Raw genomic sequence first — 26,689 nt, 5'->3', positions numbered from 1 at the left:
CCTGCATATAAACAAATTGCAGAACTACTCCACTGTTATCTAAGCATGCTCAGGCATTATATATAACAATATAAAAAGTAATTATACCAAAATATTACCACAATTCATATTTTACTGGTGTATAAATATCTATAAATTCCACATTTAATCATATAATGATCAAAAAAATGATCACATACAATACAAACATAATCAAATCCTATATAATGCTGTATGTGAAATGTATCAACACCTACTACACTATAAATCAAATACATAGGAATACTAAGCGTGTAAGGCAATGAAATAGAAAATTATCAGCAAGCTCAAGTCCATATAGGAAAAATCTTGAAGGTGTATCCAAAAATTATTCCATCACTTGTTGTAAAAAGGATCAAGGGATACATCCATCAATCCCAAGGATATTTGTTTTACCACCTAGGAAAACAAAAGGAAGAAGTTCCACATGGATATCCAGATGCGATCAATTCATAGAAGACATACTTTAACAAAGACTCCAAGAAAAACAATTTCTAAATAAAACAAACGAAAACAGTAAGTAAAGCATAAAAAACAACCAACCCACCCATAAAAAATGCCACTAAGGATTTACAAGAATTGAATGCCAAACCATAGCAAAAATTTATAGAAAGGATACAAATCCAAAGCTTTCATTGAGACCAAAGGGACTCATGGTACCTAATCTGTAGATCCACTGGCTCTCTTTTTGGGCCAGGATTCTACCAAGATCACCACCTCTGATATCAAGGGAAACCAAATCAATCCTCTTTACTACCAATCCATTAGCATTGCACTGATGATGACGTTTAAAATGCCTTGGTAGAGTTTTTAAACTAGAGTCATCCATTATATTTTTGGCCTTCTCAATGTCCCTCACATGTTCTCGTACTCTGACTTTAAGCTCACGTGTGGTAAGACCTATATATATCTTACCACACGGACATTGGGCATAATAAATAACCCCATGTGAGGAACAATTGATATGTTAGCTGATATAAAATGTCCTGGATCCAACTTGACTAGAGAGAGAATAACTTTTAATCAAATTCAAACACCCCTTACACATGCCACATGGAAAAAAGCCGGGTTTACCTGAATTTTTAAGGATTTTCTTCCTAGAGTCACTTGATGTATAGTGACTATGCACTAAAATATCCTTCAGGTTTTTAGACCTTTTTGCCACAAAAGTAGGAGCAGATGGAAGTAGCTGTTTCAAAATTGGATCAACAAGAAGCGTGTGCCAGTGCTTTCGTACAATATCCGTCAGATTTTTCCATTGATTGTTAAATGTAGATATGAAACGTACAGTATTTGAATTTGAAAACTCCTCCTGTTTTTAGAAGATCCATATAGTAGTTGATCTCTATTAGCCTTTGAAGCTCTAAGATATCCCCGTTTGATGGATTTTTTACTATAACCCCTCTCCATAAATCTCCTAAAGAGGTCCTCCGCTTGTTTTTCAAATGTCTTAGTATCCGAACAAATTCTTTTAATACGAAGGAACTGACCAATAGGTATTCCTTTTATAGATCTTGGATGTGAGGATTGTGCCAACAGAAATGAATTAGATGCCGTTGGTTTGCGGAATACGTCCGTATTCAAATGCCCATCTGGAGAGGCTGAAATAAGGATATCTAGAAATTTCAAAGTTCTTCCATATTTAAAAGTAAGTTTCACGTTGATGTCATTATGGTTAAGCCTGTTAATAAGAGCATATAGATCATCATCAGAACCTTCCCATATGAATAGAATATCATCGATATACCTCATCCAGTTATGGACATGGTCCATACCCTGGATGAGGTCATCTTGAAAAATACTCCGCTACCATGCCCCTAGAAACAAATTAGCGTAAGCTGGGGCGCATGACGCCCCCATTGCTGTACCTTGTAGTTGTAAAAAAAATTCCTCCATTAAACGTGAAGATGTTATGATTAAGGAGGAACTCCAATAAAATAAGAATTAAGTCAGCAGTGGGGTGATCAATATTACTGGAGCTCAAAAACAATTTAACGGCTGCCAATCCATCCTGATGCTTAATAGACGTATATAGGGACTCCACATCCGCTGTAACCAAAATCATGTTGTTATCCAATTGAATCTGATCGATTCTTTGCAACGCAGATGTGGTGTCCCTAACAAATGATGGTAATTCTGCAGCCAATGGTTTCAGAAAAAAATCAACAATATCTGAGATAATTTCACACAGGCTGGAATTACTTGCCACAATGGGACATCCTGGTGGGTCCAATGTATCTTTGTGCAGTTTAGGGATAAGATAAAAAGTAGCTAATCTGGGATGAAGATTTCGTATGTTATCCAGTAACTTCTTAGAGATAATGCCCTGAGAAAACGCATCCTCAAGGATGCTGACCAATTCGGCCTGAAAAGAAGACATCGGATTGTAAGTTAACTTACGATAATATCTAGTATCATTAAGCAACAGAATAGCTTGTTTTTCATATAGATCAGTGGGCCAGATAACTAGATTGCCTCCTTTATCTGCCGCTTTAAAAATGACATCATCCCATGTTCTAAGCTCCTCTAGAGCTAATTTCTCTTTCCTAGTCAGATTAGATTTACCATATTTAGATTTACACAACACCTCAATATCACTAGTTACTAGTTGTGTAAATATGTCAATAGCTGGACATATCCCCAAAGCTGGGAATTTTTTAGACTTTTCAAATAAGTAACTAGGTATCAAACTTACTTGTTTATTGGAATTTTCATCTTCAAGGGATTTCAAAATTTATTTCCAAAGCTTCAATTTCCTCTTTAGTATTAAAAATATCATTACTTGGATTTTTGAAATGTAATTTCTTCAGTATCAATTTTCTTGAAAATAAATGTGTATCCTTTACTGCTGTAAATGAATCAATATTTGTAGAAGGTGAGAACGTTAGACCCTTCTCCAATACATTCAATTGAATTGGAGATAAAACATGATGAGATAAATTGACTACCTTAAAATGATCTTTCCCTTTACGTCCACGTTGGGGTTTATTAAACATATCTGGGAATTTCCTTCTCTGATTAGTACTTCTGAGTGAAAAATCTCTTCTGTATTCACCGTCACTCTGTGAGACATTACTCTCAGTACCAGAAGCAGATGTCTCAGAAGGCTCCCGTGATCTATGTACCTGAGGCATACGTTTTTTCTGTTGCCATTTATAGATATTACCAGTTTCAAAATCAATAGAATCGCGTTGAAATTTCTTTAATTTATTGAGGCTCACCTCTTCATCCCATTTAGCAGAGTCCTCCTCAAGCTCCTTTAACCATTTCTCAAAATTCTCCTTATAGATATCTTTTTGCAAACGGGTTTACAGAGCCCCTGATGTGCCTGAACATTGTAAACCTCCCATTTTAGAAACTAGACAGCTCAAGTAATATATCTAGATGTGTGGCGAGCGCCTTAAAACCCCAGGAGCTTCACAGAAGTTTTTAACATTGATCTGTGAAAATTAAAAATCACATATTTCCCACAAAAATGTTATTTTAGCCTCAATTTTATATTTTCACAAGGGTAACAGGAGCACTACTGTTTGGATGCATGGCAAGGCTCGGAAGGGAAGGTGTGCATTTTGACTTTTTGAAGGTAATATTTGATGGATTCATTATCAGACGCCATGTCGGGTTTGGAGAACCCCTGATGTACCTAAACAGTGGAAACCCCCAACAAGTAATGCCATTTTGAAAACTAGGCCCCTCAAGGAATATATCTAGATGTGTGATGAGCGAACGTGATCTCGTGTGCTAATAGAGTATCTTCGAGGTATTCGAATACTTTGCTCGAGTTGCTGGGGATGCATGTCTCGCAGCTGTTCAACTGCTGCAACACATGCATGGATTGTCTGCATGTGTTGCAGCTGTCGAACAGCCTCGAGACATACAGCCACTGTGACTAGAACATAATATTCGAGCACACCGATGATACTGTAGGTGTGATGGCTGGACATTTCCATCTTGTTTTTACTTGCGTATAATTGTTTTTACAGATGAACGAGGCACCTTCAGGTATCTTGAAATTGTGCCCAAGGATGGGCCAGACTTGCGCAAGTCCACAGTCCTCTTCCTGATATCTTGGCTGATTTCTTTAGACTTTCCATGATGCTACACAAAGAAACAGTGTGGTTCAGGTGTGCATTAAAATACTTCCACAGGTGTCACAGAATCTTCCAAACATATACATAACATAACATAACATAATAATTAAGGTTGAAGGGAGACTTTAAGTCCATCTAGTTCAACCCATATCCTATCCTAACTTGCCCTAACATGTTGATCCAGAGGAAGGCAAAAAAAACCCATGTGGCAAACAGTAAGCTTCACATTGGGGAAAAAAATTCCTTCCCGACTCCACATACGGCAATCAGACTAGCTCCCTGGATAAACGCAACACTAAGGAAGCTAGTGTATATACCCTGTAATATTATACTTTTCAAGAAAGGCATCCAGTCCCCTCTTAAATTTTAGTAGGGAATCACTCATTACAACATCATATGGCAGAGAGTTCCATAGTCTCACTGCTCTTACAGAAAAGAAACCGTGTCTGTGAGTATGCTTAAACCTTCTTTCCTCCAGACGTAGATGATGCCCCCCTGTCCCCGTCACAGGTCTAAGAGTAAAAAGATCATTAGAAAGGTCTTGGTATTGTCCCCGCATATATTTATACATTGTAATAAGATCACCCCTAAGCCTTCGATTCTCCAAACTAAATAACCCCAAGTGTAATAACCTGTCTTGGTATTGCAGACCCCCCAGTTCCCTAATAACCTTGATCGCTCTTCTCTGCACCCGCTCCAGTTCAGCTATGTCTTTCTTATACACCGGAGACCAGAACTGTACACAGTATTCTAAGTGCGGTCGCACTAGTGACTTATATAGAGGTAAAATTATGTTCTCCTCATGAGCATCTATGCCTCTTTTAATGCATCCCATTATTTTATTTGCCTTTGCAGCAGCTGCCTGACACTGGCCACTAAATGTGAGTTTGTCGTCCACCCATACACCCAGGTCTTTTTCAGTGACAGTTTTGCCCAGTGTTTTACAATTAAGCACATAATTATACATCTTGTTCGTTCTACCCAAGTGCATTTATCAGCCCAAGCTTCTAGTTTACATAAATCCTCCTGTAATATAAAATTGTCCTCCTCTGTATTGATTACCCTGCAGAGTTTAGTGTCATCTGCAAATATTGAAATTCTACTCTCTATGCCCCCTACAAGGTCATTAATAAATATGTTAAAAAGAAGCGGGCCCAAAACTGACCCCTGTGGTACCCCACTGCTAACCGTAACCCAGTCCGAGTGTGCTCCAGTAATAACCACCCTTTGTTTCCTATCCCTGAGCCAGCTCTTAACCCACCTACACATATTTTCCCCTATCCCCATTGTTCTCATTTTATGTATCAACCTTTTGTGCGGCACCGTATCAAAAGCTTTTGAAAAGTCCATGTACACCACGTCCACTGCATTCCCTTGGTCTAGTCCGGAACTTACCTCTTCATAAAAGCTTATCAGATTAGTCTGACAGGAACGGTCCCTTGTAAACCCATGTTGATATTGGGTCATAAGTTTATTCTTCTCCAGATACTCCAGTATAGTATCTCTTAGAAAACCCACCAGGATTTTACCCACAGTTGAAGTTAAACTCACTGGCCTATAATTTCCAAGTTCAGTTTTTGTCCCCTTTTTGATTATTGGCACCACATTTGCTATACGCCAGTCCTGTGGTACAGACCCTGTTATTATGGAATCTTTAAAGATTAAAAATAATGGTCTATCTATGACTGTGCTTAATTCCTGCAGTACTCGGGGGTGTATCCCATCCGGGCCTGGGGATTTGTCAATATTAGTGATTTTTAGACGCCGCCGTACTTCCTGCTGGGTTAAGCAGGTGACATTTAATGGACAATTTTTATCCCTGATCATGTTATCCGTCATGGGATTTTCTTCTGTAAACACTGTCGAAAAAAAGTCATTTAGCATATTGGCTTTTTCCTCATCCTCCTCCACCATTTCACCCAGACTATTTTTGAGGGGGCCAACATTATCATTTTTTAGCTTCTTACTATTTATGTAGTTAAAGAATATTTTGGGATTATTTTTACTTTCTCTGGCAATGAATCTCTCTGTTTCAATCTTTGCTGTTTTGATTTGCTTTTTACAGAATTTATTTAATCTTCTGTATTTAGTTAATCCCTCATCACTACCTACTTGCTTTAATTCTCTAAATGCTTTATTTTTATCTCTTATTGCGCCCCTTACAGCTCTATTTAGCCATAGTGGTTTCCTCCTATTTCTAGCATGTTTATTTCCATATCTATAATAATAAATGCCCTAACCAGCTTCCGGTTGTAACAACTTCCATCCAGTTGTAACCGGTGACGTCACCACACACACACGCACGTTAACCCTCAACACACCACACCGCCTCAACACACACTCCTCTCACTTTTCACCTCCACTCATGTCCACTCACTCTTTCACTCCACATACGTTCCTTTCTCTCACTCCGTTTCTCATACTCACACCGTCATCGTCGCTGCCCCGACATCTTCCTCCGCCGCCGCGATCCAGGATCCAGACGTTCTCCAGGCCGCCGACATCGGGATCCAAAAAGATGGCGTCGGCGAAATCTCGCGAGATTACGCCGACGCCATTTTGGATCCCGATGTCGCCCATGCCAGCGACATGTTGTTGCGGCGACGCCATCTTGAATATCGCGGGACTTCACGAAATCCAAGATGGCGTCCCGCAAGAACATGTCGGCGGCCTGGAGAACGTCTGGATCCTGGATCGCAGCGGCGGAGGAAGATGTCGGGGCAGCGACGATGACGGTGTGAGTATGAGAAACGGAGTGAGAGAAAGGAACGTATGTGGAGTGAAAGAGTGAGTGGACATGAGTGGAGGTGAAAGGTGAGAGGAGTGTGTGTTGAGGCGGTGTGGTGTGTTGAGGGTTAACATGGCAAGAGGTGTGAGGCTGTGTGCACACGCTGCGGATTTTGCTGCGGTTCCGCAGCGATTTTGGCCGCTGCGGACCCGCAGCAGTTTTTGCTGCGGTGTACAGTACCATGATTCCCTATGGGAATCAAAAACCGCAGTGCAGACGGTGCGGAATTTTCCGCGCGGATTATCTGCGGTTTTCAATCCGCAGAAAGAATTGACATGTCAATTCTTTCTGCGGATTCTCCTGCGGTTTGCCATCTCCTCTATTGAGGAGATGAAAAACCGCAGGGCAAAACCGCAGAGCAATCCGCAGGTAAAACCGCAGGTCTTTTGACCTGCGGTTTCACCTGCGGATTTTACAAAATCCACGCGGATGAATCCGCACCTAATCCGCAGCGTGTGCACACAGCCTTAACGACGTCGGCGAAATCTCGCGAGATTTCGCCGACGCCATCTTGCATTTGTGAAATTGCGTCATTTACCTCACGCCGACTTGCTGTGCGGACGCTTGGCATTGCCTGTACCACCTTAACTACTGCTGCCTTGGTCCTATGCCTGTTTACTGCCGGAGTCTAATTACAGGGCCAATTTGCCTATACTGCCATAACTATTGCTACCTTGCTACTCTGCCGGTGTCTAATTACAGGGCTAATTTGCCTCTACCGCCATAACTACTGCTGCCTTGCTCCTCTGCTGGTGTCTAATTACAGGGCTAATTTGCCTCTACCGCCATAACTACTGCTGCCTTGCTCCTCTGCTGGTGTCTAATTACAGGGCTAATTTGCCTCTACCGCCATAACTACTGCTGCCTTGCTCCTCTGCCGGTGTCTAATTACAGGGCTAATTTGCCTATACCGCCATAACTACTGCTGCCTTGCTCCTCTGCCGGTGTCTAATTACAGGGCCAATTTGCCTATACCGCCATAACTACTGCTGTATTGCTCCTCTGCCGGTGTCTAATTACAGGGCCAATTTGCCTATACCGCCATAACTACTGCTGCCTTGCTCCTCTGCCGGTGTCTAATTACAGGGCTAATTTGCCTCTACCGCCATAACTACTGCTGCCTTGCTCCTCTGCCGGTGTCTAATTACAGGGCTAATTTGCCTCTACCGCCATAACTACTGCTGCCTTGCTCCTCTGCCGGTGTCTAATTACAGGGCCAATTTTCCTATACCGCCATAACTACTGCTGCATTGCTCCTCTGCCGGTGTCTAATTACAGGATCAATTTGCCTCTACCGCCATAACTACTGCTGCATTGCTCCTCTGCCGGTGTCTAATTACAGGATCAATTTGCCTTTACCGCCATAACTACTGCTGCCTTGCTCCTCTGCCGGTGTCTAATTACAGGGCTAATTTGCCTCTACCGCCATAACTACTGCTGCCTTGCTCCTCTGCCGGTGTCTAATTACAGGATCAATTTGCCTCTACCACCATAACTACTGCTGCATTGCTCCTCTGCTGGTGTCTAATTACAGGGCCAATTTGCCAATACCGCCATAACTACTGCTGCCTTGCTCCTCTGCTGGTGTCTAATTACAGGATCAATTTGCCTCTACCGTCATAACTACTGCTGCCTTGCTCCTCTGCCGGTGTCTAATTACAGGATCAATTTGCCTCTACCGCCATAACTACTGCTGCATTGCTCCTCTGCTGGTGTCTAATTACAGGGCCAATTTGCCTATACCGCCATAACTACTGCTGCCTTGCTCCTCTGCCGGTGTCTAATTACGGGGCCAATTTGCCTCTACCGCCATAAGTACTGCTGCATTGCTCCACTGCTGGTGTCTAATTACAGGGCCAATTTGCCTATACCGCCATAACTACTGCTGCCTTGCTCCTCTGCCGGTGTCTAATTACAGGGCCAATTTGCCTCTACCGCCATAAGTACTGCTGCCTTGCTCCTCTGACTGTTCACTGCCTGTGTCTAATTACAGGGCCAATTTGCCTCTACCGCCATAACTACTGCTGCCTTGCTCCTCTGCCGGTGTCTAATTACAGGGCCAATTTGCCTCTACCGCCATAACTACTGCTGCCTTGCTCCTCTGCCGGTGTCTAACTACAGGGCCAATTTGCCACTACCACTTCATAACTACTGCTGGGCAATTACAGGGTCAATTAGTATCTGTTTACTCTACAATACTCCAGGACACCTTCTTCACTGCCAGATAACTGCCAAATAGACTCCTTTACCTGTGCCAACATGAGTCATAACAAAAGGTATGCCAATGCCAGTGAAAGGAAAGCAGCTTTAGCACTACGACAAAAACAACGCCGTGCTAATGAGACTCCTGAGGAAAAACACCATCGCCTTGAGAAGATTAAGGCTTATAAACGCCGTCGCCTCACACACGAATCCCCTAACTCTAAATCCATGAGATTGGCTGAAGAAGCCTCTGCACGCCGTCACCGCTGACAACAGACGGCCTCTTCCTCATCATTATTATTAGACTCACAACAGGATGCTTCCACATCAGCATGTGGAACAATTTACTGCTACACTTCATCCCATATGCCGTTCACTGATAACTAATCAGCAATCTGTTTCTGCCCTATCAATACCACCATTCAATACCGATGCACAGTATGCCAATGCCAGTGAAAGGAAAGCAGCTTTAGCACTACAACAAAAACAACGCCGTGCTAATGAGACTCCTGAGGAAAAACAGCATCGACTTGACAAGATTAAGGCTTATAAACGCCGTCGTCTCACACACGAATCCCCTAACTCTAAATCTATTACATTGGCTGAAGAAGCCTCTACATGCCATCACCGCCAACAACAGATGGCTTCTTCCTCATCATCTATAATAATAAATGCCCTAAGCAGCTTCCGGTTGTAACAACTTCCGTCCAGTTGTAACCGGTGACGTCACCACACACACGCACATGTTAACCCTCAACACACCACACCGCCTCAACACACACTCCTCTCACCTTTCACCTCCACTCACGTCCACTCACTGTTTCACTCCACATACATTCCTTTCTCTCACTCCGTTTCTCATACTCACACCGTCATCGTCGCTGCCCCGACATCTTCCTCCGCCGCCGCGATCCTGGATCCAGACGTTCTCCAGGCCGCCGACATGTTCTTGCGGCGACGCCATCTTGGATTTCGTGAAATCCCGCGAGATTCAAGATGGCGTCGCCGCAAGAACATGTCGCTGGCGTGGACGACTCGGGATCCAAAAAGATGGCGTCGGCGAAATCTCGCGAAATTACGCCGACGCCATTTTGAATCCCGATGTCGTCCACGCCGGCGACATGTTCTTGCGGCGACGCCATTTTGGATCGGCGAAATCCCGCGATAGTCAAGATGGCGTCGCCGCAAGAACATGTCGCCGGCGAGGACGACGTCGGGATCCAAAATGGCGTCGGCGAAAACTCGCGAGATTTCGCCGACGCCATTTTGGATCCCGACGTCGTCCACGCAGGCGACATGTTCTTCCGGCGACGCTATCTTGACTATCGCGGGATTTCACGATACTCAAGATGGCGTCGCCGCAAGAACATGTCGCCGGCGTGGACAACGTCTGGATCCAGGAAGGCGCCGGCGGAAGAAGATGTCGGGGATCGTGGAGCAGCGGCGATGACGGCGTGAGTATGAGAGACGGAGTGAGAGAAGGGGTCGTATGTGGAGTGAAAGAGTGAGTGGAGATGGTGAAAGGTGAGAGGAGTGTGTGTTGAGGAGTGTGTGTGTTGAGGGTTAACATGGCAAGAGGTGTGATGCTATCGCATCCTCCCGATGCGATAGCATCGGGCCATAATCAAGTGGTATATATTGTGCACAGGTCCTATTCAGGATGCTAATAAACGTCTCCCATTTTCTTTGTGTATTTTTATGTCTCAGGATATCGTCCCAGTTAATTGCACCAAGATCATCTCTCATCCGTTGGAAATTTGCCTTCCTGAAGTTTAGTGTCCTTGTAACCCCTCTACTACACATCTTATTAAAGGATACATGAAAACTTATTAATTTGTGATCACTATTACCCAAGTGACCCCCAACCCTTACATTTGATATGCGGTCTGGCCTGTTGGATAATATTAGGTCTAGCAGTGCCCCCCCTCATGTTGCGTCCTGAACCAGTTGTGAAAGGTAATTGTCTCTCATAGTTGTCAAAAACCTATTACCTTTGCTGGAACTGCAGGTTTCGGTTCCCCAATGTATTTCAGGGTAGTTGAAGTCCCCCATAATAATGGCTTCTCCTTGAGTCGCTGCTTCATCTTTTGCTTTATGAGGATATTCTCTGTTGCTTCCATTATTTTTGGAGACTTATAACAAACCCCTATCAGTAATTTATTATTTTTCCCCCCTCCCCTTATCTCTACCCACAGGGACTCTACATTTTCATTAGATTCATATATATTATCACGAAGGATGAGTTTTAAGGATGATTTTACATATAAACACACACCTCCCCCTCGCTTATTAGTACGGTCATTTCTGAACAGACTATAGCCCTGTAAATTAACCGCCCAGTCATGGCTCTCGTCCAGCCATGTCTCAGATATCCCCACCATGTCATAATTATGTTCCAACAACATTAACTCCAATTCCTCCATTTTGTTTGCGAGGCCTCTGGCATTAGTATACATGCACTTTATGTATCTCTCTGTACCTCTATTCTTTCTTAAATTATTAACTGTTCTAACCCCACCCCCCATGCCACCCCCACCCCCAATGTCATTATTTTCATCATATGTGCAGCCCAGAATTGTTTAAAGACATAGTAATTGTAGTGTATGTAAACTTTTGACATTGCAGTAAATAATAAAATGCTTTAAAACATTCTCTCTCTCATTATTCTGGCATTTGGTAAATATTAATGCGGCAATTATGGTAATCCTATTTGACCTAAAGTGGGAAAGGTGTATTCTGATTTCATTCAGATATTGAGAAAAACATGCATATGTGCATTTTTATATAGTGCATGTAAACTTCTGGTTTCGACTATATATATATATATATATATATACACTCACTGGCCACTTTATTAGGTACACCATGCTAGTAAGGGGTTGGACCCCCTTTTGCCTTCAGAACTGCCTCAATTCTTCGTGGCAGAGATTCAACAAGGTGCTGGAAGCATTCCTCAGAGATTTTGGACCATATTGACATGATGGCATCACACAGTTGGCGCAGATTTGTCGGCTGCACATCCCTGATGCGAATCTCCCGTTCCACCACATCCCAAAGATGCTCTATTGGATTGAGATCTGGTGACTGAGGAGGCCATTTGAGTACAGTAAACTCATTGTCATGTTCAAGAAACCAATCTGAGATGATTCGAGCTTTATGACATGGCGCATTATCCTGCTGAAAGTAGCCATCAGATGTTGGGTACATTGTGGTCATAAAGGGATGGACATGGTCAGCAACAATACTCAGGTAGGCTGTGGCGTTGCAACGATGCTCACTTGGTACCAAGGGGCCCAAAGAGTGCCCAGAAAAAATTCCCCACACCATGACACCACCACCACCAGCCTGAACCGTTGATACAAGGCAGGATGGATCCATGCTTTCATGTTGTTTACACCAAATTCTGACCCTACCATCCGAATGTCGCAGCAGAAATCGAGACTCATCAGACCAGGCAACGTTTTTCCAATCTTCTACTGTCCAATTTCGATGAGCTTGTGCAAATTGTAGCCTCAGTTTCCTGTTCTTAGCTGAGAGGAGTGGTACCCAGTGTGGTCTTCTGCTGCTGTAGCCCATCTGCCTCAAAGTTCGACGCACTGTGCGTTCAGAGATGCTCTTCTGCCTACCTTGGTTGTAACGGGTGGCAATTTGAGTCACTGTTGCCTTTCTATCAGCTCGAACCAGTCTGCCCATTCTCCTCTGACCTCTGGCATCAACATGGCATTTCCGGCCACAGAACTGCCGCTCACTGGATTTTTTTTCTTTTTCGGACCATTCTCTGTAAACCCTAGAGATGGTTGTGCGTGAAAATCCCAGTAGATCAGCAGTTTCTGAAATTCTCAGACCAGCCCTTCTGGCACCAACAATCATGCCACGTTCAAAGGCACTCAAATCACCTTTCTTCCCCATACTGATGCTCGGTTTGAACTGCAGGAGATTGTCTTGACCATGTCTACATGCCTAAATGCACTGAGTTGCCGCCATGTGATTGGCTGATTAGAAATTAAGTCTTAACACACAGTTGGACAGGTGTACCTAATAAAGTGGCCAGTGAGTGTATATATATATATATATATAAAAATGAATGTATGCATGTGTGTATCACCAACCAATCACAAAGCATCTTTCATTTCACCAGAGCTGTTCAAAAGTAACTGAGCTGTGACTGGTTGCTATGAGCAAGATAACCCACTTGAAAACACCTCAGGAGACACTGACATGGTGGGAGTAATGAATCCCCCCCTCCTGTGGATCAATGGTATGCAAGTTAGGGCAAATCCACTCACCGTTTTGGTACTGACCCCAGGCCTTTCTTAAAGGGATCTCCGGTATGGAAGGCAGGGCAAATCCATCCAGTGCTTTGGTTCTGACTCCATGCCTCTCTTAAAGGGATCCTCGGTATGGAAGTCAGGGCAATTGCCTTCAAATGCTCTTCTACTGACCCCAGGCTCTCTTAAAGGGATCTCCTGTACGGAAGTTAGGGCAAATCCCTCAACATTCTGATTCTGACCCCAGGGTTCTATTAAAGGGATCATTGATATGCAAGTCAGGGCAAATCCATCCAGCGCTCTGGTTCTGATCCCAGGCCCCTCTTAAAGGGATCCCCAGTATGGAAGTTAGGGCAAATCCACTCAGCGCTCAGGTTCTGACCCAAGGCCCCTCTTAAAGGGATTCCCCGGTATGGAAGTGAGGGCAAATCCAATCTGCACTTTGGTACTGACCCCAGCCTTTCTTAAAGGGATCCCCGGTATGGAAGTTAGAACCGTTCCACTCAGCGCTCTGGTTCTGACCCCAGGCTGACGGGATGTTGTGGGATATTAGGGGTAGTAGTCAAGTGGCTCTGGCTGATGGGATGATATGGGATATTAGGGGTAGTAATCCAGTGGCTCTGACGGGATGATGTGGGATATTAGGGGTAGTAGTCCGGTGGCTCTGGCTGACAGGATGATGTGGGATATTAAGGGTATAGTCCGGCGGATGTGATGGGATGATGTGGGATATCAGTGGTAGTTGTCCGGTGCCTCTGGCTTATGGGATGATGTGGGATATTAGGGGTATTAGTCCGGTGGCTTTAAAGGGATGATGTGGGATATTAGTAGTCCGGTGGCTCTGGCTGATGGGACGATGTGGGATATTAGGGGTAGTAGTCCGGATGTACTGGCTGACGGAATGATGTGGGATATTACAGTGAATGTGGCTATGCGGAGTGGGCGGGGCTATACACTCATCTTTATATATATATATATATATATATATATATATATATATAAATATAATCATTATAATTTGATATAACTAACCGTAGTTAGTTACTATGCCCACTAGGGTGACCGCAAAAAATCGATGTCGGAATTTTGTCCGTCTGGACCCCACAAAACGATTCCCCTTTCCAGATATTGAGACAGCCAAAATTTGAGCTCGATCAAACGACGTTAACCCGTGCCGCTCGTCGCTCAAAGTTTGAAAAAATCCAAATTGAGGTATTTTAAGATTTAGGTATTTTGCATAGTCTGTTAGACTATAAAGAATGTGACAACAACATTGCAGAAATAGCCCTGACCAAATTTTCGAACCATTTGTGGTATTTGAATGCAGAGTTGGTGGGATTATCGTTTTTTGATCCCACCATTACAGACAATGAAAAGTTGTTAATGGCTAATAAATTGCTCAGTAGCACAGATGAACCATCAGAGCACGCTAGGGTTGTAAATCCAAAAGTTAGGAAAGAAAAATTAAAAGAGGTAGGAAGTAACCGACTTTAACGACCTTCTGACAAAAGATGAAGAACAAAAGCAATATGTCCTGCAAGTTGTAAGCAAATGCCGAGCATTATATTCTGACGTTTCAAAAACTACTTTAACAAAAGCTCTAGAATAGATTAGATAACTATGTAAAATTATCAACTCATGTAGGTTAGCGTGCTCTGATGGTTCATCTGTGCTACTGAGCAATTTATTAGCCATTAACAACTTTTCATTGTCTGTAATGGTGGGATCAAAAAACGATAATCCCACCAACTCTGCATTCAAATACCACAAATGGTTCGAAAATTTGGTCAGGGCTATTTCTGCAATGTTGTTGTCACATTCTTTATAGTCTAACAGACTATGCAAAATACCTAAATCTTAAAATACCTCAATTTGGATTTTTTCAAACTTTGAGCGACGAGCGGCACGGGTTAACGCCGTTTGATCGAGCTCAAATTTTGGCTCTCTCAATATCTGGAAAGGGGAATCGTTTTGTGGGGTCCAGACGAACAAGATTCTGACATTTTTCCCCCCCCCCATATGAGATCCGTTCACCCTAATGCCCACGCAGCGCCGGGCTCTTCAGCTAGTAAAATATAAAAATGAATATATGTACAGTCATATGTAAAAGTTTGGGCACCCCTATTAATGTTAACCTTTTTTCTTTATAACAATTTTGGTTTTTGAAACAGGTATTTCAGTTTCATATATCTAATAACTGATGGACTCAGTTATATTTCTGGATTCAAATGAGGTTTATTGTACTAACAGAAAACGTGCAATGTGCATTTAAACAAAATTTGACTGGTGCAAAAGTATGGGCACCCTAATCATTTTCTTGATTTGAACACTCCTAACTACTTTTTACTGACTTCCTGAAGCACTAAATTGGTTTTGTAACCTCATTGAGCTTTGAACTTCATAGCCAGGTGTATCAAATCATGAGAAAAGGTATTTAAAGTGGCCACTTGCGAGTAGTTCTCCTATTTGATTCTCCTATGAAGAGTGGCATCATGGGCTCCTCAAAACAACTCTCAAATGATCTGAAAACAAAGATTATTCAACATAGCTTTTCAGGGGAAGGATACAAAAAGTTGTTTCAGAGATTTAACCTGTCAGTTTCCACTGTGAGGAACATAGTTAGGAAATGGAAGAACGCAGGTACAGTTTTTGTTAAGCCCAGAAGTGGCAGGCCAAGAAAAATATCAGAAAGGCAGAGAAGAAGAATGGTGAGAACAGTCAAGGACAATCCACAGACCACCTCCAAAGACCTGCAGCATCATCTTGCTGCAGATGGTGTCACTGTGCATCAGTCAACAATACAGCGCATGCATAACGCCTTTTTGTATGACCAAACAACTCAATCTTTGTTTCATCAGTTCACAGGACCTTCTTCCAAAATGTAACTGGCTTGTCCAAATGTGCTTTTGCATACCTCAGGTGACTCTGTTTGTGGCGTGCTTGCAGAAACGGCTTCTTTCGCATCACTCTCCCATACAGCTTCTCCTTGTGCAAAGTGCGCTGTATTGTTGACCGATGCACAGTGACACCATCTGCAGCAAGATGATGCTGCAGGTCTTTGGAGGTGGTCTGTGGATTGTCCTTGACTGTTCTCACCATTCTTCTTCTCTGCCTTTCTGATATTTTTCTTGGCCTGCCACTTCTGGGCTTAACAAGAACTGTACCTGTGTTCTTCCATTTCCTTACTATGTTCCTCACAGTGGAAACTGACAGGTTAAATCTCTGAGACAACTTTTTGTATCCTTCCCCTGAAAAGCTATGTTGAATAATCTTTGTTTTCAGATCATTTGAGAGTTGTTTTGAGGAGCCCATGATGCCACTCTTCATAGGAGAATCAAATAGGAGAACTACTTGCAAGTGGCCACTTTAAATACCTTTTCTCATGATTTGATACACCTGGCTATGAAGTTCAAAGCTCAATGAGGTTACAAAACCAATTTAGTGCTTCAGGAAGTCAGTAAAAAGTAGTTAGGAGTGTTCAAATCAAGAAAATGATAAGGGTGCCCATACTTTTGCACCGGTCAAATTTTGTTTAAATGCAGATTGCACATTTTCTGTTAGTACAATAAACCTCATTTGAATCCAGAAATATAACTGAGTCCATCAGTTATTAGATATATGAAACTGAAATACCTGTTGCAAAAACCAAAATTGTTATAAAGAAAAAAGGTTAACATTAATAGGGGTGCCCAAACTTTTACATATGACTGTATGTGTGTATCAACAACCAATCATGAAGCATCTTTCATTTCACCAGAGCTGTTCAAAAAAAGCCCAGCTGTGATTGGTTGCTATGATCAACAGTTTTCCTTGCAACCATCACTAAGCATCTCTCATTTCACCAGAACTGGTTAAAAATAGCTGAGCTGTGATTGGTTGCTATGAGCAAGTTTTCCCACTTGACAACACCTCAGCACACACTGACATGGTGGGAGAAATCTAGCATCCCTGGGAACATAAGCTCCCAGCCATTGTTTGCCCCCCTGAAAGGAGCAGAGAGCACATGACAGAAATGAATCCGCCCCTCCTGTGTGGTATCATTAAGTGACACACATGAATGTAGGAAAGTGCACATATTAAATGTCATGTGGATTTAATATTTTCTCACAGACATTTTTATGCATTAAGTAAAAAAAGGAGAGAATCCAGCGCTGCTTGTGGTCAGAACGCAATACATAAAGTGCATATGCACATATTAATTTCCAGCTGTATTCAAAATGAGATATTTGGCAAAAAATTGATCAATCATTTGAGCCACCCCGCCGCGCCAAGGCAATCTCGTGTGGGGCAGTCCTACTCTACGTTTTTTATATTCGCTGTGCCATTGCGGCCTCCTAAATGCATTAAAAGCAAGACCATATTGAACGCAATCTGTACCTGAAACATTTCTGAATCACTCCCATGAAGCCAGAAAGAGCAAGTGCAGATAAAGGCCAACCATATATAGACATCTCAGGTTTAACCTCCACACCTGCCTGACCAGCAAACACAGATGAAGGGTGATACAGGTCCAGATACAGGTGCATAATTAAATAGAGCTTGAGGCAGGGCAGGGCTGCTGTGTGTGCACAGCAGCCTAGATCAATCACAGTGATCATTGATATGGAAGTTAGGGCAAATCCGCTCTGCGCTTTGGTACTGACCCCAGGCCTTTCTTAAAGGGATCTCTGGTATGGAAGTCAGGGCAAATCCATCCAGCGCTTTGGTTCTGACCCCAGGCCTCTTATAAAGGGATCCCTGGTATGGAAGTTAGGACCGTTCCACTCAGCTCTGTGGTTCTGACCCCAGGGTCACTTAAAGGGATCATTGGTATGGAAGTTAGGGCAAATCCACTCTGTGCTTTGGTACTGACCCCAGGCCTTTCTTAAAGGGATCTCCGGTATGGAAGTCATGGCAAATCCATCCAGCGCTTTGGTTCTCACCCCAGGCTCTCTTAAAGCGATCTCCTGTATGAAAGTTAGGGCAAATCCCTCAACGTTCGGATTCTGACCCCAGGGCTCTATTAAAGGGATCATTGGTATGCAAGTCATGGCAAATCCACTCAGCACTCTGGTTCTGATCCCAGTCTCTCTTAAAGGGATCATTGGTATGGAAGTTAGGGCAAATCCACTCTGTGCTTTGGTACTGACCCCAGGCCTTTCTTAAAGGGATCTCCGGTATGGAAGTCATGGCAAATCCATCCAGCGCTTTGGTTCTCACCCCAGGCTCTCTTAAAGCGATCTCCTGTATGAAAGTTAGGGCAAATCCCTCAACGCTGTGATTCTGACCCCAGGGCTCCATTAAAGGGATCATTGGTATGCAAGTCATGGCAAATCCACTCAGCACTCTGGTTCTGATCCCAGTCTCTCTTAAAGGGATCCCCGGTATGGAAGTGAGGGCAAATCCACTCTGCGCTTTGGAACTGACCTCAGGCCTCTCTTAAAGGGATCTCCGGCATGAAAGTTAGGGTAAATCCCTCAGCGCTCTGATTCTCACCCCAGGCTTCTATTAAAGGGATCATTGGTATGGAAGTCAGTGCAAATCCACTCAGCGCTCTGGTTCTGACCTCAGTCTCTCTTAAAGGAATCCCCAGTATGGAAGTTAGGACCATCCCACTCAGCGCTCTGGTTCTGACCCCAGGCTGACAGGATGATGTTGGATATTAGGGGTAGTAGTCCAGTGGCTCTGGCTGATGGGATGATGTGGGATATTAGGGGTAGTAGTCCGGTGGCTCTGGCTGATGGAATGATGTGGGATATTAGTGGTAGTAGTCCGGTAGCTTTGGCTGACGGGATGATGTGGAATATTAGGGGGAGTAGTCCTGTGGCTCTGGCTGACGGGATGATGTGGGATATTAGTGGTAGTAGTCCAGTGGCTCTGGCGGACGGGATGATGTGGGATATTAGTGGTAGTTGTCCAGTGGCTCTGGCTGACGGGATGATGTGGGATATTAGTGGGAGTAGTCCGGCGTCTGTGACGGGATGATGTGGGATATTAGTGGTAGTTGTCTGGTGGCCCTGGCTGAAGGGATGATGTGGGATATTAGGGGTAGTAGTCCTGTTTAAGTTTAAACAGGTGCCATTACTACAGGTAATGAGTGGAGGAAAGAGGAGACTCTTAAAGAAGAAGTTACAGGTCTGTGAGAGCCAGAAATCTTGATTGCTTGTTTCTGACCAAATACTTATTTTCCACCATAATATGCAAATAAAATGAAAAAAAAACAGACAATGTGATTTTCTGGATTTTTTTTTCTCAGTTTGTCTCCCATAGTTGAGGTCTACCTATGATGTAAATTACAGACGCCTCTCATCTTTTTAAGTGGTGGAACTTGCACTATTGCTGACTGACTAAATACTTTTTTTCCCCACTGTATATATAGGTATAATCATTATAATTTGTTATAACTAACTGTAGTTAGTTACTATGCCCAGGCAGCGCCGGGCTCTTCAACTAGTACATATATATATATATATATATGTATATATATTTATAAATAACATATTATTTTGTGATTTTTACAGCTTAACCCCTTCCTGACATCCGACGTACTATCCCGTCCATGGGACCCGGGCCCCTATGCCCATGGACTGGATAGTACGTCTACCGCGATCAGCGGCGCCCACGTGGTGAGCGCCGCTGATCGCGGCCGGGTGTCAGCTGATTATCACAGCTGACACCCGGCACAATGTGTCAGGGGTGGTCACGGACCGCCCCCGACACGTTAACCCCTTGCACACCGCGATCAAACATGATCGCGGTGTACCGGGGTTTAAAGGGAAGCATCGGCAGGGAGGGGGCTCCCTACGTGCTCCCCTGAGCCCCCCACGGTAGCGCAATGTGCAGCGCTGCTGCCGGGGGCTCCTTTCCTGCAGGCCCCAGAATCCAAGATGGCGACAGGGGCCTTTGGGGGCCTGCAGGAAGCTGGCTTCCTCAGTGCCTGCAAAGCGCAGGCATGAGGAAGCCTTGTGCACTGCCTGTGACAGATTGCTGATCTGTCACAGTGATCTGTGATATGACAGATCAGCGATCTGCCACAGAAGTGATTTCCCACCTGGGACTATTTAATAAAGTAAAAAAAAAATTAAAATAAAGTGTTAAAATAATTTAAAAAAATCGCCAAATAAATTACAAAAAAAAAAAAATATTCCCCCAAATAAATCCATTTTTTTAAAATAAAAAAAAACAAACAATAAAAGTACACATATTAGGTATCGCCGCGTCCGTAACGACCCGCCCTATAAAACTGTCCCATTAGTTAACCCCTTTAGCAAACCCCTTAAAAAATAAAAATAAAAAACGAAGCAAAAAATAATTATTTATTATCATACCGCCAAACAAAAAGTGTAATAACGCGCGATCAAAAAGACGCATATAAATATACATGGTACCGCTGAAAACGTCATCCTGTCCCGCAAAAAACGAGCCACCACACAGCATCATCAGCGAAAAAATAAAAAAGTTATAGCTCGCAGAATAAAGCGATACAAAAATAATTATTTTTTATATAAAATAGTTTTCATTGCATAAAACTGACAAAACATAAAAAACGACCTAATTGAGGTATCGCTGTAACCGTACTGACCCGAAGAATAAAACCGCTTTATCAATTTTACCGCACACGGAACGGTGTAAACGCACCCCCCCAAAAGAAATTCATGAAACGCTGGTTTTTGTTCATTCTGTGTCCCAAATATCGGAATAAAAAGCGATCAAAAAATGTCACGTGCCCGAAAATGGTACCAATAAAAACGTCAACTCGTCCCGCAAAAAATAAGACCTCACATGACTCGGTGGATCAAAATACGGAAAAATTATAGCTCTCAATATGTGGTGATGCAAAAACTATTTTTACAATAAAAAGCGTCTTTTAGCGTGCGACAGCCGCCAAACATAAAAACCGCCATAAATAGTAAATCAAACCCCCCGTTATCACCCCCTTAGTTAGGGAAAAATAATAAAATAAAAAAAATGTATTTATTTCCATTTTTCCATTAGGGTTAGGGTTAGGGTAGGGTTAGGGTTAGGGCTAGGGTTAGGGCTAGGGTTAGGGTTAGGGCTAGGGTTAGGGTTAGGGCTAGGGTTAGGGCTAGGGTTAGGGCTAGGGTTAGGGCTGAGATTAGGGTTAGGGGTGTGTTGGGGTTCGGGTTGGAGTTAGAATTGGGGGTTTCCACTGTTTGGGCACATCAGGGGCTCTCCAAATGCAACATGGCGTCTGATTTCAATTCCAGCCAATTCTGAGTTGAAAAAGTCAAATGGTGCTCCTTCCCTTCCAAGCTCTGACATGTGCCCAAACAGTGTTTTACCCCCACATGTAGGGTATCAGCCTACTCAGGACAAATTGCAAAACAATTTTTGGGGTCCAATTTCTCCTGTTACCCTTAGGAAAATAAAAAATTGGGGGCAAAAATATCATTTTTGTGGAAAAAAATGATTTTTTTATTTTCACGTCCGAGCGTTATAAACTTCTGTGAAGCACTTGGGGGTTCAAAGTGCTCACCACACATCTAGATAAGTTCCGTGGGGGGTCTAGTGTCCAAAATGGGGTCACTTGTGGGGAGTTTCAATAGTTTAGGTACATCAGGGGCTCTCCAAATGCACATGACACCCGCAGACCATTCCATCAAAGTCTGCATTCCAAAACGTCACTACTTCCCTTCCGAGCCCCGACGTGTGTCCATACAGTAGTTTTCTCCCACATATGGGATGTCAGCGTACTCATGACAAATTGGACAACAACTTTTGGGGTCCAATTTCTCCTGTAACCCTTGGGAAAATGAAAAAATTGGGGATTAATTGATCCTGTTTGTGGAAAAAATACGATTTTTTTATTTTCATGCCCGGGCATTATAAACTTCTGTGAAGCCCTTGGGGGTTCAAAGTGCTCACCACACATCTAGATAAGTTCCTTAGGGGGCCTCGTTTCCAAAATGGGGTCATTTGTGGGGGGTTTCCACTGTATAGGTACATTAGGGGCTCTCCAAATGCAACATGACACCCGCAAAACATTCCCTCAAAGTCTGCATTCCAAAACGTCACTACTTCCCTTCCGAGCCCTGACGTGTGTCCATACAGTAGTTTTCTCCCACATATGGGGCGTCAGCGTACTCAGGACAAATTGGACAACAACTTTTGGGGTTCAATTTCTCCTGTTACCCTTGGGAAAATAAAAAAATTGGGGACTAATTGATCATGTTTGTGGAAAAAATACGATTTTTTTATGTTCATGCCCGGGCATTATAAACTTCTGTGAAGCCCTTGGGGGTTCAAAGTGCTCACCTCACATCTAGATAAGTTCCTTAGGGGGTCTAGTTTTCAAAATGGGGTCATTTGTGGGGGGTTTCCACTGTTTAGGTACATTAGGGGCTCTCCAAAGGCAACATGACACCCCCAGACCATTCCATCAAAGTCTGCATTCCAAAACGTCACTACTTCCCTTCCGAGCCCCGACGTGTGCCCATACAGTAGTTTTCTCCCACATATGGGGTATCAGCATACTTAGGACAAATTGGACAACAACTTTTGGGGTCCAATTTCTCCTGGTACCCTTGGGAAAATAAAAAAATGGTGACTAAAAGATCATGTTTGTGGAAAAAAATATGAATTTTTTATTTTCACGCCCGGGCGTTATAAACTTCTGTGAAGCACTGGGGGGTTCAAAGTTTTCACCACACATCTAGATAAGTTCCTTGGGGGGTCTAGTTTACAAAATGGTGTCATTTGTGGGGGGTTTCCACTGTTTAGGTACATCAGGGGTTTTCCAATCGCGACATGGTGTCCGATCTCAATTCCAGCCAAAAACGTCAAATGGCGCTACTTCCCTTCCGAGCTCTGCCATGCGCCCAAATAGTGGTTTACCCCCACATGTGGGGTATCAGCGTACTCAGGACAAATTGCACAATAACTTTTAGGGTCCTGATACCCTTGGAAAAATAAGAATTGAGGGTGAAAAAATCATTTTTATGGAAAAAATATGATTTTTTAATTGTACGGCTTTATGTTATAAACTTCTGTGAAGCCCTTGGGGGTTCAAAGTTCTCACCACACATCTAGATAAGTTCCTTAGGGGGTCTAGTTTCCAAAATGGTGTCATATGTGGGGGGTTTCCACTGTTTTGGTACATCAGGGGTTTTCCAATCGCGACATGATGTCCGATCTCAATTCCAGCCAAAAACGTCAAATGGCGCTGCTTCCCTTCCGAGCTCTGCCATGCGCCCAAATAGTGGTTTACCCCCACATGTGGGGTATCAGCGTACTCAGGACAAATTGCACAATAACTTTTATGGTCCTGTTACCCTAGGGAAAATAAAAATTGGGGTGAAAAGATAATTTTTGTGGAAAAAATGATTTTTTAATTGTACTGCTGTACGTTATAAACTTCTGTAAAGCCCTTGTGGGTTCAAAGTTCTCACCACATATCTAGATAAGTTCCTTGGGGGGTCTAGTTTCCAAAATGGGGTCACTTGTAGGGGGTTTCCACTGTTTAGGTACATCAGGGACTCTCCAAACGTGACATGGCGTCCGATCTGAATTCCAGACAATTTTGCATTGAAAAAGTCAAACGGCGCTCCTTCCATTCTGAGCTCTGCCATGCGCCGAAACAGTCGTTCCCCCCCACATATCAGGTATCAGCGTACTCAGGACAAATTGCACAATAACTTTTGCAGTCCAATTTCTCCTGTTACCCTTGGTAAAATAAAAAAAATTGAACCTGAAGTACTTTTTTTGTGAAAAAAAGTTAGATGTTCATTTTTTTTTAAATATTCCAAAAAATTCCTGTGACGCACCTAAAGGGTTAATAAACTTTTTGAATGTGGTTTTGAGCACCTTAAGGGGTGCAGTTTTTAGAATGGTGTCACTTTTGGGTATTTTCCATCATATAGACCCCTCAAAGTGGCTTCAAATGTGATGTGGTCCGTAAAAATAAAATGGTGTTGTAAAAATGAGAAATCGCTGGTCAACTTTTAACCCTTATAACTTCCTAACAAAAAAAAATTTTGGTTCCAAAATTGTGCTGATGTAAAGTAAACATGTGGGAAATGTTAGTTATCAAGTTTCTTGGGTGCCATATCTCTGTGATTTAAGGGCATAAAAATTCAAAGTTGGAAATTTTCGAAATTTTCGCCAAATTTCCATTTTTCTCACAAATAAACGCAAGTTATTTGAATGAAATTTTACCACTAACATGAAGTACAATATGTCACGAGAAAACAATGTCAGAATCACCGGGATCCATGGAAGCGTTCCAGAGTTATGACCTCATAAAGGTACAGTGGTCAGAATTGTAAAAATTGGCCCGGTCATGAACGTGCAAACCACCCTTGGGGGTGAAGGGGTTAAATGTTCATATTTCATTTTTACTCTTTTTTAATTTTTCACTTAGGGACTTTTTGCAGTCTGATCACTGCTCTAAAGAATTACAGTGCACAAGAATTGGAATGCTTTATAAACTGCCAGTGCTGCACTGACATCCAGTTTTTAAAACCTACTTTTCTCTGTCTGGACTGGATGTTCGTGAGCAGCGCTGTAAGATCACCTCAACAAAAAAACCTCCCTCTTCTACGTTCAAAGTTTGGGAGTCCTCATTTTCAATCCGTACACTTGTATATGTCTGAGGTCGCGAAGGTGTTCCAGTAGGAATAATATTCATTTTCTCCTGGCGGCACACATCTCGGCACAGGAAGTCTTCCTGAAGCTTCACGGAACGACCACGCAGATCCAAAGGAGTCCCTCCGCATTCTCTGTGACACACTGGTGATGGTGCATATGCGATGATGCTCTGGCATGTGTCACTCGTCTGGATGCCAGAAGTGGAGCTGCAGGTGATCGCATGAAAGGTAAGTATTAAAAATGTTTTTTTCATTTTTTTTTAAATAAAATTAATTAAATGGGCTTGGGGGACAAATGATGATGAATTGAGGGTGTGGGACAGGGACAGTGAATGATGATGTATTGAGGTCTGAGAGCGCAAATCATTATGAATTTGGGGTGGAGGACAGCACATGAATTGAGGGTGTGGGATGGGGACAGTAAATGATGAATTGAGGGTGCGGGACGAGGGACAGCAAATGATGAATTGAAGGTGGGGGTAGGGAGAGAGCAAATGATGACTTGAAAGTATGGGGTGGGAGGAGAAAATGATAATGAATTGAGGATGGGGAGAGTAAATGATAATGTATTGAGACTGGGAATGGGGGACAACAAATGATGAATTAGTGGTGGGTAGAGTAAAAGATGAACTGAGTGTAGGGTAGAGCAAATAATGATGAATTGAGGGTAGGGTGGGAGAGAGGGGGAATGAAATAATGAATTGAGGTGGATGGAGGCATGTAAATATAATGAATCAGGGGAGCGGGAGGTACAGACTAAGGGGTGTAGAGGATGCAGGAGTGACACTGGTAATGAATTGGGGGAAGAGTACAAGTTCTAATTAATTTATATATTTATTGGGTGGGGAAAGTGGCTATTTGTAGTTAGTGGGGGAACAGTGGTGGATTACAAGTTATATTTGGAATGGTGGGTAGCATGATAACTAATTATATATTAATGATGGGTGCAAGTCAGTATTCAGTTGCGTAGCGTACAAGTTGGGGAAAAAGTGGGGAATGCACTCTGAAAGCTGTGCTCTAGATAACTGTGTTTTATTTAATACAGAGAAAAGTCCTGGCAGGAAGAAGTGATGGCGGTCTGCGATGGATAAAGAAGAACATGAATGATGGATGAAGAAGAGGTGTCATCGGTTGCCTCCTGCACACGGATCCACATCAGTTCCAGTGGGTTCATTTTCCGCAAAAACCTGATGGGAGTGCGGCTGCTCGGTAACTTTAGGGGATGCCTGTCGGGAGCGCTGCTGCTTAGGGGCTTTGGGGGACGCCTGGTGGGAGCGCGGATGCACGGTGGTGCAGACCTTGGGCCGCGTGTCCCCGCAGTGGGACAGTGTTGGGGTAGCGTGGTCCACCACCGGTTGAGGCTGACTAGCACTCACCTCCTTTATTTGCACAGCTCCGCTCCATCCGGCCCTCAGCTCCTCCAGGTGCTGCTGCATGTGGGAGCCCGGGGTCTCTTCCGGTCTTCCGGCTTGGCTTCCTCCTCCTCACAGACCTTAGCAGCACTTGCGAACATGGCAGCGGCATCCTCCTCCGGTTGTGTGAGCTCCATCAGCTCACGGTCACTACCGGCACCTGTTTCCAGGGTGCACTTGTGTCCCATCTTCAGCAGTCCGACGGGAACAGATTCCGGGTGCATTGGTTCCGGCACGGCCTGTTCTGCGGGCAGATGCAACTCCAGACTGACGTCAGGCTCCTGCTGCGGATCTTCGCTACGGGTAAGCGCCTGTTGATCTCCTG

This window comes from Dendrobates tinctorius, unplaced genomic scaffold, assembly GCF_039654945.1.
Source record: "Dendrobates tinctorius isolate UK_male_01 unplaced genomic scaffold, ASM3965494v1 ptg000043l, whole genome shotgun sequence".
Lineage (NCBI taxonomy): Eukaryota > Metazoa > Chordata > Amphibia > Anura > Dendrobatidae > Dendrobates > Dendrobates tinctorius.
This window is presented reverse-complemented; position numbering follows the sequence as displayed.